The 18,161-nt window shown below is 37.1% G+C and overlaps 1 pseudogene; it reads right to left on the reverse strand.

Moving 5' to 3' along the window:
* Nucleotides 1-8,063: 8,063 nt before the first annotated feature.
* LOC101725206 (torsin-1A-interacting protein 1 pseudogene) overlaps nt 8,064-18,161 on the reverse strand; it is a 124,300-nt pseudogene continuing 114,202 nt past the window's right edge.

Consider the following 18,161-nt stretch of genomic DNA (forward strand, 5'->3'; position numbering starts at 1 on the left):
ACTTGACTATAGTTAAGAGGAAACCGAAGCAACATGACATGACTATTGTTTGATAGTTCACTGTTTGCTCTATACTTTCAGCAAATGAGTCAATAGAGAGTTCAAAGAAATTAAGCAGCCTGGATAGTCAATTTTATGCATAAACATGGAACATTGTGACTTACTCTCTCTCCAGGAATAAATATATTGAGAGAAAAATAAGGAACATTCAGGAAGTCACAATATTCACGACAGATGAAATAGTAAAATACTTGTGTTTTCAGAGCAATGGAGATGCTGATCCAGATGTCTATGGAACTGAAATCTTCTATCACAAGAGGACCACTTGATGCCATTTCTACTGACTGGATCCTTTAAGACTGGTTCTCAGTTTTGGATAAAGGACAAAGGTACTGTGTCTACATGGCTCAAGAAAGTGAAAGGAAAACACTTTGTTATAATGGGCAAATCATCTTTTTGTCATTGTTATCAGAAATCTATGGACGCTACTTGTAGCAAAGGGTCATAAAGTTATTTACTAGAGAGATCTCTCCCTTAAGACATAATTTTAAATAGTGGGGTTCAAATATATGGACAAGATATTAATACTTGTCTTAAACACACTCTAGTCTTTTATACCGGAAACATTTGGAAACAGAAGTGAAATGGAATGTCTCCCGTGCTGTGATAACCTCTACATTGAACTTTTCCTTGAGAGAAATGATTTCTAAATTGATACACTGCATTTAAGAAATAAAAATAGAGCTTTTACTGAGTTTCATTTTGAATTCTACATAGTTTTTGGCTATGGGTAATACTATTCAAGGATGAAATATAAATATTAAAGTCTTAATTGTAATTGGCATGGTAAGAATTGTTGTTCAGCATTGAGCTTTCCTTCTGAGACATTTGAGATTGTCACAGACAGCAAATGCCATTGAGTAAGAACCTTCATGTGCTGGATATTGTTCTAAGTACTTTTCATGTATTAATTTATTTAACTGTCTAGTCCCATGTGGTAGTCATTACCACCGTTCTCATTTTATAGAGGATGAAATTAACGCTTCAGGTGATTAGGCCACTTATGTAACTTTATGAATGTGGTAGGTAGCGTAACAGTCTCAGGCTCTACAGCCTTGAGCTAAATGGTTTTGTTAAGAAATGCCTGTATTCTTTGAGGTTTAATAAATGAAAGTGATTTCAAATCTATAGACTGACAGTTACCATCTGAGAAGACAGTGAGGGTCACAGCTATGACTTGAATGCCTGTCTCAAAAAGTACATGCTGGAAACTTAATCTCCAATGCAGCAGTATTGGAAGGTGGAGTCTAGTGAGAAATGTTTAGGTTCTGAGGACCCCACTGTCATGAATGGATTAATGTTGTTATAAAAGAGCATCAGGCTGTTAGTTCAATCTTTTGGTTTCTCTTGCTCCCTCTTTGCCCTATTGACATGGGACAATTCAGCAAGAAGACCCTTCCTTGCCAGGCGTTAGCTACTCAGTTTTTGACTTCTCAGCTTCTAGAACCATGAGCCAATACATTTATGTTTATTGTAATTTATAATAAACAGTTTCAGGTATTATGCTATAATGGCAAAAATAGATCAAGACAAGAAAAACTCATCATGCATTTCATTTTGGTTTAGCTTCAGATTTTTAGTAATGAATCTTTAAAATCTTTTTTAACAATTTTTTCTGTATTTGTTTCCTGGAATTGCCATAATAAAGTACGACTGACTGGGTAGCATAAAACAAAAGGAATTTTGTCTCACAATTTTGAAGATTAGAAGTCTGAAGTCAAGGTGTTGGCAGGGTCATGTTCCCTCTGAGTGCTAAGGAAGGAGACTCTGTCTTTTTCTAGCTCCTGCTGATTGCTGGTAATCCTTGGTGTTCTTTGAATTGCAGATACATTCAGTCCAATCTCTGCCATCACATAGTCCTCTCCAAGTATGTGTTCTTTGTCTCTGCTTCCCCTTTTATGAGCACACCAGACCTCATCTTAATTTGATTACATCTGCCAAGATCCTGTTTCCAATCAAGTCACATTCTGAGGTTCTGGGTAGACAGGGGTTTTAGGGAGGGACATTATTGGAAAATTGGGAAATTAAACATTCAATTTCAGCTCCTCAGAAATTCTGGGGTAGAATGGAGTTAAGAGCCTGGGATCCAATTTTTCCTTGTCACCATGACCAATAGGACAACCCTGAGGGCCAAATATGAGCACAACTGGAGGTCTCTGGGAATAACTGTCCCCCAGCCAAATCCCAACACTGATATGAATGAAAAAACTGAGAGCAGTATCTGTCAGCACTGTCATAAAATGTCACTGTTCATTCAGACTAGAATTGTAAGAATAAAGTTGGTTAATTTCTTTTTAAAATTTTTTATTGTATTGGTACATTTTAGATATACATAATGATAACATTCATCATAGGGAATTTGTACTTGTACATGATATATCTTGCTCCTTCTTTTTTTTCCATTCCCCTCTCCTTAATTTCTATTTTGATGCTAGTCATTTGAGAAAGATTATACCTTGGAATTTAAGATATTTCAGTTTTAGTGATTGGGGATTTTTAACAACTGTCACCATATTGAAATGGTAAAAGATTAAGGTAAAGGATATGCTAATTATCCTGAATTATCACTACTTATTATAGACAAGAATGAAAACATCACGCTGTATTTCATAAATATGGATAACTATTATGTATCAATTCAAAAAATAAAATGAAAAAATATTCTGAAACTTTTATACCATTTTGTTGACAACAAATTGTTGACAACCTATAGTTCTACATAAAAAAGTGAAGGAGTTACTCAGGGATTTCTGTTCACATTTAGTGACCTGATAAAATATCACCAATATGAAAATAGAATATCTACTGCTGAATTTCATTTAATTCTGCATTTGATTTACAGACCTATTTGGTATTGCTGTGTCCCTTGTTATTCTCTTTAACTATGAATTTGGCAGCCTGGATAATTTCCTAAATGTAACTCAAAGCTGAATGGCATCTGGCAATTAGGAGCCTGAGGGTTAATGCAAGTTCCAAAGATGCCATGGTAATAGTTGTCTATATATAAATGTTTCCACTTCCTGCATCTGCATATTGGAGGATCAGATGCTGCATTTTAGATGTATTTCTTTGGGGTACAGTAAACTCATCAACATTCAGTTTAGCAAAATAGCAGAGGTTCTGTTCTGACTTTTCCCTTTTATACTTTGGGTCCTGCAGGCACCTCCTTCATTATCAAGAGCTCAGGAGATCAATACACATAGTTTATTTCAAAGATTGATCTTTAAGCTCTCTTTTCTACTATTGTCACCATGATGAAGAATAGCCAGGTGGAGATGTAGGGATAGCACTCAACCTTCCCTATTTTGATATGAATTCTTGGGGGCAGAGGAAGCACAAGCTGGGAAGATGCCAGTAAGCGCCACGCAATGGATAGAAACAGCTGTTCTTTATTATTATTTATTGACTAACAATGGGCAATTGGACATCCACAAAGATCAGTGATACTGATATTTACATACTCTCTTTCTCTCTGAGTTCCCTCTGCTTTCCCCGGACTCCCCATACATATAATCTTGACAGTTGGCAGAAATGGTCTGGCTTATTTGGGACAAAGTTGGCTCACAAGGATAGTTGCTTATTAAGAAAAGTCTACATCTGAGATTATAAATTTGTATTTTTGAAGAATGACACACTGTCCCTGGGTTATATCATTTACTTAAAGGAAAAACAAACAATTATTCATCTTATATCAATACCTGCAAAAAAGAGGCAGATTAGTGTAATTGTTGGGAGCCGAGACTCTGGAGTCAGACTGCCTGGATTGGAAGCCAAGGCTGTCATTGAATGATCTTTTGTACAGACTGTGTTCCATACCATGAGATAAGGGCATGAGTAATGCCAGTATGGAGACACATGCACAAGGTAGAGTGACACCAGCTGCTGTAATAGATAAATCCATAGATCTCTGTGGTTTCACCAGAAGAAGTACATTTCTTGTTCTGATTGAAAAGAATTGTTTCTTCAATGGGTCATGGACTCATCATGTGTGGCTTTACCACCTCCAACACAGCAGACCAAATGATGATGTTTAAATTCAGTCTTACATAGGGAAGGTCTTTCGTGCCACACCCAATTAACAATGAATATGCTTTCCATACTCATTCATTGGTCAGACTCAGTCACATGGCCACATTTTAGTCCATGATTGGCTAGAAAATAGCCATGCAACCAGAAGAAGAAGTTGTGGTGGCCAACTAGCTTCTGTCACAAGATTTAGGCAAAATAAGTCATTAAAATATATATATCATGTATAAAACACTCACAATAATAAGAGACCTTTAGAATATTATATACATTCTTTTGAAATATTTCCTAACATTTATAATATGAGATATCTACCTCCTAGATTCTACATTTACATTTCATTCTATTTGCTCCATCACATTCCTATGTGTCTGTCCATCCTGCTCTCCATCTATCAGTCCATCTTGTTTATTCAAAGTATGTTGTTTTGGTCCAGTTCCCCACCAAGTACTTCAACATTCAGATCATCAGCTAGAGTTCAATATTTGTTTATAGTTATTTCTTTTGAGGCAATTATAACAGAAAACAATGCACATATCTTAAGTGTAGCATTCAGTGTGATTTGGGTAGATGCCTGTACCAGTGTAAGCACATACCTGTTAACGAATAGAATAGTGCTACTACCTTAACAAGTTCCTTTTTGATTTTTCCCAACTACCAACACCCTCCTGCCACCCCACTGAGTCATGCACTTTTCTGACTATTTCCAACCCTAAATTACTTTTACCTGTTCTAGAACTTAATAAAAATAGCATATTTTTGCTGGTTAAAATTCTTAAAAATAAAAATTACAAAGCTTGTTTTCTCTTTGGGTTAAATGTCAAAGAAGCTTTCATGACTTTGCTGTTCTCAAATGAGAGTGTTGCTTTAATCATTAAAATAAATGTGAAATTTCAGAAAAAAATAGCATATTTTTGTATAAGCTTTCTTTCATGTAGCACACTCTTTGTATGATTTATTCTTGTCATAAGTATCAGTAGTTTGTTCCTTTTCATTGATAAGTGGTATTCTATTATACAAGTAATCAGAGCACCTCCCCCATTTTCTTACTGTTGCTTTTACTAATAAAATGTCATAACTCAAGTCCTTTTGTAGTCATATGTCTTTCAGTGTATTTGGTTTTATTTATTGTATCTTAACTTTTCATACTAGGGATTGAATCAGGGCTGTTGCACTGAACTGCATTCCCATCCCTGTTTAATTTTTTATTTGAGAAGAATCTCAAAGTTGCCCAGGCTGGACTTGAACTAGAGACCTCCCTGTCTCAGCCTCCCAGAGTAGTGGGATTACAGACACGACACTTGAACGTGGTATGAGTATAGTCTTGAGTGACTACCTAAGAGTAAAATTGTTGGGTTAAAGGTAGGGGTCTACTTAATTTTATGAGAAATGATATATAAATGTTCCTTTGAAAAATAAAGGAGGAGTCATAAGCAAAAAAAGTCCATGAAGATAGGAATGTTTTTCCACTGGCCGTGGAAAGCATAAACCTCTGTAGGGCATAAAAATAATAGACGCCAAGCCCTGTCCTGAACCAATACCAAGGGAAAAGGTGGAAAATCTATGTATTTATAAAGATTCACAGAAAATTCCTCAGTGTAATTGATGTCAATAGCTGTGGCTCTGGGTCTCAATGCACCTGACCATAAGAGATTTTACTCATCTTCATGTTATGGCTTGGATCTAGATGTCCCCTCAAAGCCTTATGCACTCATAGGTGGAACTTTTTGGAGCTGGCTGCATCTAGGGTGTGTGATACTAAGACTAAGGGTGTGTGGTACTAAATCAGTCCTCTGATTGAAATTAGCATAGTTCTGGGTGTAGTTGAATGGATTTGTTGAAGACATTCTGAGTGTAGGTGGGACCACCCAAAAGGCTTGGAGCCTAGATGGGATAAAAAAAAATGAAAAGCAAACTTCACAGCTGCTGCTGCCTCCTACCTGCCCTACCATGAACTCCTCTGCTATGCCCCTCTTTCCATGTCGCCCTGCCTTGGAGCCAGCAAACTACAGACTGAAACATCTACAAACTATGAGTTAAAATAACCTATTTCTCCTTTAGCTTTGGGTGTTGAATATTTTGTCTCAGCAATGAGAAAAATAAGCAAGACACTGCATATCCTCAAAGATTAACATAGTACTGAATTCATATACAAGCAAGAAGTATTTGCTGAATTGAGATGCTAATCATTACATCTGAAATATTAAGTATACTTGTTTTCCCTAAAGAATATGTCAGATATTAGTTGGGGAGATCTAAACTCTCATGTAATTTCAGTCAAGAGTCTTGTATTATACATGTATTTCCTGTTTATATTTTTAGGGTTAACAATAAACAATAATCACTCATTTCCCACAGAACCTGGCAGAATGCCTTGAAGGTGCTCAAAAATGACCTCTCTAATGAGCAAACAAATAGAATAAAAAGGATTGGTTCCTTCTTTTTTTACAAACCAAGAAAGTAAGTTTATTTAAATTACTAAAATAGCTTTTACATATCAGCAGTAACAATTATTTTTCCTGAAAGATAATAAGTAACATATTACTTTAAAATTATTTGGTTGATTGAAACATTTTATAAAAACATTGGTTTCTCCATATAATACGTTTAAAATAATTCTCAAAATTTTGTTTTATAATCCTTTATAAATCAGACCATCTGTCTTCTGATTGTTGGAAACAAATTGTAGTAAAGGGGTATACATTTATGAATGCTGGTAATTCTAGTGGAAAGAAATCAGACCACACTTACTATAAGTTGTGAGGCCCTCAAAGGGTAAATGAAGCCGATGTCTGGCTATAGTACCCTAAAAACAGCTTTTTCACTTAATAGCTTGTGGACAATTAAAAAAAACCTCAAAGTAGATCTAGAATTATATTTAAAGAAAAACAAAGCAGTTGAAAGATGAGAAAACTCCAGTTATACATTTAACATTCTTTATATGTGGTAAAGTTCACTATCTTTTTTGTCTTGATGCACACAAATTTATCACATGCATAGTAAATCTTTACATTTCTTACTGAGTATCATTAAAATACTTAGACTGCAACAAGTGGACAAGCAGAAATTAAATCAATAATAGCTCAGAATAGCAGGTTAACAAATGGCTTACCAACTTCCGAAACTGTTATTTCTTAATTCAAAACAAAAACTTCAGATTTGCACAAAATGAACTGCTCTGAATTTACTCTTAAAAGTCAAATGAGCAATCATATGAAGCCTTCTAATACACAGACTAAAACTTCTTGGGATAACCAAGAATTTCTTAGAGGAGGAAAAAAAAATAAACACAAAAAAATTCCAATAGAATTCACCAAGGGTTTAGATGTTTCACTGACTTACCTCTTAGTGGCTTTATTGTAACATTTCATATTGAAATTTTTTTTTTACCCTTCCATTTCCTTCTTTATCCATTCTACAATTTCTCCCTTCCCTTTCCCCCTCCTCTCCACTCTCCAAAAGTAAAGGGAAAAAAATCTAAACACATATGCAGATGATCTTTCCTTACTTTTGTTCCTAAGCAGAAGCTGACTAAGGAACTCAGGATTAAATGTTGTAAGAGGAAACATAATGGGAAAACCCATGGCTACAATTAAAGAGCTGCCTTATTAACTCAACAAACTTAAAATCTAAGTTAAGTTTAAGAACAAGGCTTATTCATACGAAAGGCGCCTAATCCTTCAAACTGTTCATGCTACAGCAATGATTCTGCCCAGAATCAAAACAGATTCTTGATGGGAATGCATAAATGTGCACTTCTCTAATTACTCAACATAGCTCTCACCAGAAACAGAAATAATTCTCTGAAGTCACAAATAATTTAGATGATTTAGATGTTCCATGTTTATATAAGAACTTAACTTCTTTTAAAAAGAAACAGTTCATTCAAAAAGTGCTTGGAATGCTGTCTCTGGTAAAAAAAAAAAAAGTCTGAAAATTTCTTAGATTTGAGACATGATTTTTCCTTCTTTCACCCCTCACAAGAGGATACCCCTTTGCAGAGCATTTTCGGGCTGTAGAGGCAGGACTAAGTGAGAAATATGGCTCCAAAGCCCATCCAGTTTGTCTGGGTCCATATGATTATAGGAGCTGGGGGTGCTAGAGCTGGTGAACTTCACTCTGAGGAAATCTCTCACTTTTTCTTCAATTTCCTTTAGGCCTAGACTGGTTCCAAGGGTTTTCTCCTCCAATAGGATGGTCAAGACTAAGGCTACATCTTTGAAGGCTGCATTTTCATGATCATAGTATTTATAAAAGATTAAAGTAGAGCCTGCAGGCAGTGATTCAAGGTGGTGCACTACAGCTGCATTCTGGCCAGTTGTGAAACCATTGCTCAATTCCTGATCTACCTCCCATTTGACAGCATCACTGTCTTGAGCAGCTTTGCCTGTCCCATCAGTCAGGATGGCACGGACACTCTGAAAGGAAGAAGAGGCATCAGCAATTTATTCACTCAGACATTTAAGTGCTTCTTCCACCTCTTGGGGAGCAGTAAGCAGCAAGATAGCAGGCTGAGGCCAAGGATGGGAGCTATTAAGATGTTTCTGAAGGAACACTAGGCTTCTTTCCCACAGCTTCTCATCTTGACCTTGGTACTTATTTCTAAGTTGTTTCATCTGGTGCTGGAACATTTGAACAGCAGTAGTTTCTACCTCAGGAGTATGAGTAAAAGAAAAATTCCACAAGACAAGAATACTTATCACAACAAGTAGGCACAAAAACCATTTCTTCTTGAAAAAATAGTCATTTGGGGGCTGTTCAGCTACTTGTTTGCTGGAGAGTGATAGAGACGGGTCTCCAAGCTCTGACACCTGAATGCTGTCACCATCTGAAAAACGGCCATATATCGAACTCTTGACTGGTGAAGATGTTCACATTCTCGTTCTCATTCTTATTTGTTGTTCAAACCATTCCTGAGGGTTTTTTTCAAACCATTGTTCAAACCATTCCTGAGCTTTGGGGTAATCTCCGAATTGATTCTGGACATTGATTAGGTGATCTAGCGGTTTGATCTCCAGATTCAAAAGAATCCCCGGATCTGACCTTCACAGTAGTGATATCACTGTGAGAACCACCTCGGCCGTCCTCTTCAGTTTCTCCTTCTTCAGAGAAATTGACCTTCTGTTCAACCCTGGAGGCTTCTAATTCATTCTTCTTAGTATTTTTATTTGTTCTGTATGCTGAATCAGATCTCGTGCTTCTCAGAGGGAGTCTACAAAGGCTAATTACAAGATCGTCACTGGTCACTGGAGCTTCTTGTGTTCTGACAGATTTCTTTGAGACTGTTTGGTTTGTAACAGTTTGAGAAGATGGTTCATCCTCTTTCCAAATCCCCACTCACAAAGCTCCTCCTTCCTCTCCCCACCAGGGTGGGGATGGAGAAGACTGGAAGGTTAGAACCATGATCCCCACTCAGCTCTTGGGGGCTTCTGGATTCTGAGAACTAAAGAGGGAAATGGAAGTGACTTTGATATAGTAACATCTGCAGAGGATAGAGAGGCCTGCAACCCTCTCTGGATGGAAACCGGCAATGGGTGTACCAGAGGCTGCTGTGAGTGTGGCTGCAGGAGGCGGGTAGTCTCAGAGTGGTTCTTATTACCACTACTGGAGCATCAGAAAAATACACACTTAAATTGTGAGGATGAACAACTCTTCTGGAGCAGTAGCCTGAGTTTTAATTTCAAACTTATTAAAATCATAAAAATGGAATGATTTTTTACTCATTATATTAATTTCTATGTTTCTAAATGCCATGGAGAAATTCCAGTGTTCAACCAACTAAAAGTCTATGAGTTCAATTCAGTTCAACTCCAGAGAGCCAAGTGTATGTCTCTGTTAACAAGGTGTCCTAAATTTTCCATGGTCACCTCCATATTGAATTTCAGATTAGCTGTCATGATTTCAGAGTGCAAGAAGGTGGTTATTTTTTTCCTGACTAGACCTGCGTCTAGGTTGGAAAACCCATCCTGAAAACCACAGGCACTAAAATCCTATGTGCCTGTTCCACATTTCCTTCTACCAAAATTTCTTAATCTTGAGGATTCTTTTGATCCCGTTTATCACACCAAATTACCTTAGGAATCTAAAGAATATCGTATATCATTGACTTATTGCACTTATGTCCATCCTGTTTGTCAGAAAAGCTAGCTCTAGTTTTTAGTCTGCTGGAGATATTCCAAATCACGTTGGGAGGACTGTGAATAAGAAACTTGAAATGGTTTGTATAGAGTTATAGGGTTGAGATCCAACCATACCTCTCAATATTCTCCCTTTTGCACTCAACAAATGTTTGTTCAATAAACAAAGGACAAGTTAATGAAGTACATAAAGTAGAAAATGCATGTTTTATGGCAACAGCAGACCGGTATTCTTCACCATTTATTAATTGAACAGCCTTAAATCAGTCTTGTTTTCCTGACTTAGAAAATGAAAATAATAATTACCTCCCAGGATGTTTATAAAGAGATGATGAGATGATTTATATCAAAATGATTTGGGAGCAACAAAGCGCTACAGAACATTAGTTATTATTAACTTGATGAATAATGATCCACAGGTTACCAACCAGGAAGCTTTCCTGGATCCCAAACTAAGATTCTCTATTGCATTTGTTTGATTATGTTTTAAGGGGCCTGTCTGAGGCCAATTATTGCTCTTCAGAAGAAAACTGTGCTTAAACTAATGTCTGTGTGGCATTAGTATGAGGGAAGAAGTAGGCTCAGGAACTCTAATCTCAAAATGTTGAGCTATGTCTGGCAATGTCTGGCTAGATCTGTATGTCAGATGCTTTTGTAAATGTTGAATCAAAATCCAGACAGATTTTCTGTGCTGTACTCAAAGAGCTTTTGTCAAGTCTGGCGTTTTCACTCTTGAACACAAAACATTTTCTTAATAACACAATCATCCATGAAAAAGCAATCTTTGTCTTAGAAAATCTTTCTTTGGAGAAATTGTTTTCATTGTTAGAGGCTCAAGCATACAGAATGATATGAATGATTATGTGCTGATTTTGGCACAGTGTTTTCTCTTAAATGTGCCTTTGTATATGGTAGAGCACTTAGATCAAGGTTAGTTTTGCCCAGAGAAATTTTCCAGTAGAGTAGATCACTGTAATAAAGAAACTGTTTATTTTTTTATTGTCAACAGGGATTTTATTGTTCAATTAAATTAATTTCATCTTTTTATTATATAAATTGAAAGCATATGCGTGGTGTTTTAATACAGTTATCTTGTATATATATTTAAAGTGAAGTGATTGCTATACTCAAGCAAAATAACATACTCATTATCACATATGGTTTCTTTCCTTTCTTTTCTTATTTTTAGTAAAAGTGCCTGAAATCTACTATCTTGGCAAATTACTAGTATACAATGCATTATTTTCTATATTAACTATAGCCCTCATATTGTACATTAGCTCTCTAGATTTATTCATCCTATATAATAGCAACTTTATATCTTTTGACCTATATCTTCCCCTTTCATCTTAACCTTCATGGATATGAAATCTTAAGCATACTTCACATATAGAAACAGCTGCAAACTAAACTCATTAGTGGTAAGGAACATGCTTAATATTTTATAAGATACAATGTTAATAGAACATAGTGACATGAGAAAGTCATCCTGAGATGATTCCATAGGAATCATAGGTAATTAATCAAAATGCCAAAATATTGAAATGTATATTTATATTTCCTCAAAAAGGACTTCATCTGTTTCTCTGGCACTGCATGGCCTTGACTCTCCTACCTCTGGAGGATTTTGTGGATTCAGTTTGTAAAAAGCAGAATCTCTGAGAGAAAGGACATTTTTCACAGGACTCTTGAGTTGGCTGTGTTCTATTTTGCCATGAATTTAGCCTGGTTATTTTTTCGCTGGAATGTAATTCTGTACTCTGCACATATGGCTATTGAATCACCTTTCTTTGACCTTGCAAGTCCTTGAGGCTGTTGTACAAGTGCCTCCTACTTTAAAAATTCTAAAACATTATATTTGCTTGCCAACCCCTTTTAAAAGCACTCTGTCTATAATTGCAAACAGCCTGCCCCAGCACTCTGGTCCTCCACAGCATTTCATAGAAGGAAAGGACACAAGACAGCACCTGCTAATCCACTTTTCATCAAAGAGGAGATTTAAGCCCATAGTGGAGCTGTTCCTTATGCTTCAGGTTGATGCATTCATGACCGGAACCACATCTTCAGCAGCTTCTTAGAGCCTCTCATGATGGGGTGCCACTTCCCTCCCTTGATTTCTTTGCATCCCAGGCTGCTATGCTCCCCTTTTGTTCCCTCTAAGCTCTTCCTTAAAGTTTGCTCTTCCACATCATTTCCCATCCATGAGCTTCCTCTCAGAGCTGCTTCCTTTCACCTTTACCCCCACCACCGCTACCAATCCTCCTTACCTCACCAGCTCTGAGGGGATTAATGGCTCTCTGAGGTGTGTTTATGGATCTCCAAACTCCATCTGGATGTTTTACTTCATTGTTGCATTTTGGTTTCATATCCAAACATCTCTAGGTCTCCTCATATTACAAGTCCTATCCCAGAGGAAGGGGCTTCTGGGGCACAATCCCTCCTGCTGCTCCCAGCCCAGGGGAAAGGGCTTTTGGGGTGCCTTCTGTCCCACTGCTCCCAGCCCAGAGGAAGGGCCTTCCAGGCCACCAACCCTATCGTCACTCCCGGCCCCCGTCCCACCTCTCCCAGCTCAGAGGAGGTGATTGGCGTGGGTGCCAACAGCACCCACCTGCCCCCCAGTCGAAATGAGAAAACACATACGTAAGTCTCAAAACCAGACTTCCAGATCACCTACAGCAACCCCAAAGGGAAATAAGATGGAACACTCTGATATTCCACCTGAACCCTCTGAACTGGCAACAAAAGGGGATCTGGAAAAAATGAAATCAGAAATAATTTCTCAGATAACAGGAGAAATTGTGCTCCTACTACAAGACATGATTAATAAATCTAGAGAGGAGCTGAGGAACATGGTGTAATCCCACCATAGGAAACAAATAGAATCCATAAAATAGATGCAAATAGATTTCCAGGACATGAAAAACTCCATTGAAAGTCTACACAGTAGAATGAACCAAAGTGAGGACAGAATTTCATATATAGAAGATAAGATTGCAATTAATGACCAGGAAAAGAAAAATTGCTTCAAAATTATAAGGGAACATGAGAAATCAATCCAGCAGCTGCAAGACGATGCAAAGAAGAATAACATAAGAATGATTGGAGTCAATGAAGAAACAGGAGAGAGTGCAGATGACATAAAAAAAGCTCTTCCAAGAAGTAATGGCAGAAAACTTCCCATGCAGGGGAAAAGAACTTGACATACTGATAAGTGAGGCATATAGGACTCCAACTAGCCTTGATCAAAAAAAATCTACACATAGGCATATAGTTGTTAAGACTCCAGACACTTAACAGAAGAACAAAGTTCTACAAGCAGTTAGAGAAAAGAAACAAATCACATACAAAGGAAAGCCCATCAGAATCACAGCAGATTTCTCAGTTCAAACCATCAAGGCAAGAAGAGCTTGGAATGACATATTCCAAGCCCTAAAAGAAAACAGCCTCCAGCCCAGATTGATGTACCCTGCAAAACTATCTTTCAAAATGGATGGAGAAATAAGATACTTTCATGACAAAGAGCACCTTAGGAACTTCATGAATACCAAACCAGCACTCCAAAAAATTTTAGACAATATCCTAGGAACAGACAATAAGGATCACAACCCCAGGAAGCACAGCAGAATAAACCCATAGGGCATGACAAGAAATTAAATGTAAAGGGGGAGAATCCAACAAAAAGCAAAAGTCATGAAAATGATAACTCAATATGTATCAGTTATAACCATCAATGTTACTGGTCTCAGTTCACCAATCAAAAGAAATAGACTGGGAGAATGGGTCAAGAAGCAAACTCCAACAATATGCTGCATAGAAGAAACACACTTAATTCAAAAGGAAACTCATAGACAAAGTTAAAGGGTGGAAAACAATACTCCATTTGATGGGAACCTTGAGAAAAAGCAGGAGTAGCTACCCTCTTCGTAGATCAAATAGATGTTAAACCAACACTGATTAAGAGAGACGAAGAAGGACACTACATCCTTGTAAAGGAAAGAATCCAAGAGGAAGAGATGACAATCATAAATATCTATGCACCAACACTAGTGCACCCAACTATATAAAACAAATACTAACAGACATGAAAAGTCATATATGCACTAGTACAATTGTAGTGGGGGACCTCAACACCCCACTGTCACAAATAGATAGATCAACTAGACTAAAAATAAGTAATGAAATACTAGAACTCAATCGAACTCTTGAACAAATGAACTTAACAGATGTTTATAGAGTCTTCCACCCCACAAAATCAGAATACACATTCTTCTCAGCTGCACATGGGTCATTCTCCAAAATAGACCACATACTCACACACAGAACATGTTTAAGTAAGTGCAAAGGAATTGAAGTTATCCCCTGTATATTATCAGACCATAGTGCAATGAAATTGGAGATCCATAGTAAAAGAAACTGGAAAAATTTCATAAACACATGGAAATTGAACAACACACTTCTGAATAACCAATGGGTCACAGAGGAAATCAAAGAAGAAATCAGGCAGTTCCTTCAATTAAATGACAATGACAATACAACATATCGGAATCTATGGGACACAATGAAAGCAGTCTTATGAGGGACATTCTTAGCAGTGAATACGCATGTTAGGAAAACAGAATGAGCCCAATTAAACAACCTGATGCTGAACCTCAAGCTTCTAGAAAAAGAAGGGCAGGACAACCCCAAAGCTCATACAAGGGAGGAAATTGTAAAGATCAGAGGAGAAATCAATTCAATGGAGACTAAGAGAATGACACAAAAAATCAATGAAGCCAAGAGTTGGTTCTTTGAAAGAATCAACAAAATTGACAAACCCTTAGCCAACCTTATCAGAAAAAAGAAAGAAAAGGCCCAAATCCATGCAGTTAAGAATGAAAAGGGTGAAATTACAACAGACCTAGCAGAAATACAGAGGATCATCAATACCTACTTCCAGAACCTATACACCAATAAGATGGAAAATACAGAAGAAATGGACAGATTCTTAGATACATATGAATTACCAAAGTTGAATGAAGAAGACCTAAAAATTCTAAACAATCCAATATCAACCAATGAAATTGAAAAAGTAAATAAAAACTTATCAACTAAGAAAAGCCCGGGCCCTGAATGCTTCACTGCTGAATTCTACAAGACATTTAGAGAGGAACTACTGCCAGTACTGTTTAAACTCTTCAATGAAATTCAAATGGAAGCAATACTCCTAAATTCATTCCTGGAAGCAAGCATCACCTTGTTCCCCAAAGCAGAGAAAGATCCAACTGAAAAGAGAACTATAGGCCAATCTCACTAATGAACATAGATGCAAAAATCCTTAATAAGATACTGGCAAATAGAATACAGAAGATCATCAAGAAGATCATACACCCTGAGCAAGTGGGATTCATCCCAGGGATGCAGGGATGGTTCAACATATGCAAATCAATCAATGTAATATAATATATCAATAGAGCCAAGGACAAAAACCATATGATTATCTCCATAGATGCATAAAAAGCATTTGACACAATTCAACACTCATTTATGATAAAAACCCTACAAAATATTGGAATAGATGATCTCTACCTCAAACTGATAAAAGCCATCTATGAAAAACAAACAGCCAGTATCATACTAAATGGTCAAAAACTGAAATCCTTCACACTAAATTCAGGAACAAGACAAGGATGTCCACTATCATCACTCTTGTTCAATATAGTTCTGGAAACATTAGCCATGGCAATTGGACAGGAGAAAGAAATAAAAAAAATAAAGATAGGAAATGAAGAACTCAAATTGTCATTATTTGCAGATGACATGAGACTCTATATAGAAGACCCCAAGAACTCCACCAAAAGTCTTCTAGACTTAATAACCAAATTCAGTCAAGTAGGTGGTTCCAAGGTCAACACACAAAAGTCAAGAGCTTAACTCTACACAAACAACAGACTCACTGAGAGAGAAATAGGGCAAATAATTCCTTTCACAATAGCATCCAAAAAACTGAAATACCTAGGAATCAACCTAATGAAAGAAATCAAAGACCTCTTCTCTGAAAACTATAGCACTCTGAAAAGAGAGATTGAAGATGATATCAGAAAATGGACAGACATCCTCTGCTCCTGGGTAGGAAGGATTAATATAGTGAAAATGACCATACTTCCAAAACTGCTATGTACATTTAATGCAATTCCAATTGAGATCCCAGCAGCATACTTCATGGACCTTGGGAAAACAATCCAAAAATTCATTTGGAACAAGAAGAGATCCAGAATAGCAATAGCAATTCTAGGTAACAGAGGCATGGCAGGGGGTATCACAATCCCCAACCTGCAACTCTACTACAAAGATACTGTGATAAAAACAGCATGGTACTGGCAAAGAAACAGACCTGAGGACCAGTGGAACAGATTAGAAGATGCAGAAACAACACCAGACAACTCAGCCATCTCATCTTTGATAAAGGAACCAAACACCCTCACTGGAGGAAGGATAGCCTCTTTATTAAATGGTGCTGGAAAAACTGGGTTTGAACTTGCCAAAGATTAAAACTAGACCTATATCTCTTGCCTTGCACTAAATTAAAATCAAAATGAATTAAAGATCTAAATATTAAAATAGAAACTCTGAACCAGTTGGAACAGAGGTTAGGTAGAACTCTTGAAGACATCCATGTAGGAAAAGATTTTATGAACAAAACCTCAGTTGCCCATGAACTAGCACAAACAATGAACAAGTGGGATCTCTTCTTATTAAAAAGCTTCTTCACAGCAAGAGAAACCACCAGCAGTATGAAGAGACAACCCACAATGTGGGAAAAAATCTTCACCTGCTTTTCCTCAGACAAAGGTCTGCTATCTCGAATCTATAAAGAATTTTAAAAGATCAGACCTCCCAAATTTAAAGAGCCAATCCAAAAATGGGCATCTGAAATGAACAGACATTTCTCAGACAAAGAAGTGGAAATAGCAAATAAATACATGAAAAAATGTTCAACGTCACTGGTCATTCGAGAGATGCAAATGAAAACAACGCTGAGATTCCACTTCACTCCAGAAAGAATGGCTGCTATCATGAAATCAACCAATAACAAATGCTTGCGGGGCTGTGGGGAAAGAGGAACCCTGCTCCACTGCTGGTGGGAGTGTAGACTGATGCAACCACTGTGGAAATCAGTATGGAGATACCTCAAAGAACTAGGACTGGAAATCCCATTTGACCCCACTATTCCATTGCTGGGTATCATCCCCAAAGAATTAAAAGAATCATACCACAGTGATATATGTGCACCCATGTTCATAGCAGCATAGTTTGTAATAGCCACAACTTGGAAACAGCCCAAATGCCCATCAACTGGAGACTGGATAAAGAAAATGTGGGGTTTTGAAAAAATAAAATGGAGTACTATTCAGCCATAAAAAATGAGAAATTAAAGACATTTATAGCTAAGTGGATGCACATTGAGGTGATACTCTTAAGTGAAATAAATAGGACACACATTTATAAATACCGAATAGTTTCTCTGGTGTGAGAAACTGAAAGTGTAAATAAGGACTAAAATGTATAATAGGTAATGTGAAATAGGAAGAAAAAGGGCAAAGGGGAAGGAAGTGTGAGTGCTAGGGGAAAGGGTAGAAGGGAATGGGATTAATATGAGAAAATGGAAAACTAGGAACAAAATCTTTGTAAATAGGGAGGAATGGAGAGATTGAAGGGAGGTCTGGGCAAGGGTGAAAAATAAGAACCAAGAGAGATTATGTAAAGGTGCAAATTTCCAATGATGAATGTCATTATATTGTATACCTAAAATGTACCAATGATTAGAATGAATAATTGATAATGCAAAATAGGGAGAAAAGGTCCAAAGGGGTAGGGGTAGTGGGAGGGTCAGGGGCAAGGAAAGAAGGGAAAGGAAAAATGACAAGAAATAGAAAAAATAGAAATAAAGTCTTTGTAAAT

The sequence above is a fragment of the Heterocephalus glaber genome, unplaced genomic scaffold (genome assembly GCF_053883595.1).
Source record: "Heterocephalus glaber isolate CG9 unplaced genomic scaffold, H.glaber_assembly_v1.0 deba00000281, whole genome shotgun sequence".
NCBI lineage: Eukaryota > Metazoa > Chordata > Mammalia > Rodentia > Bathyergidae > Heterocephalus > Heterocephalus glaber.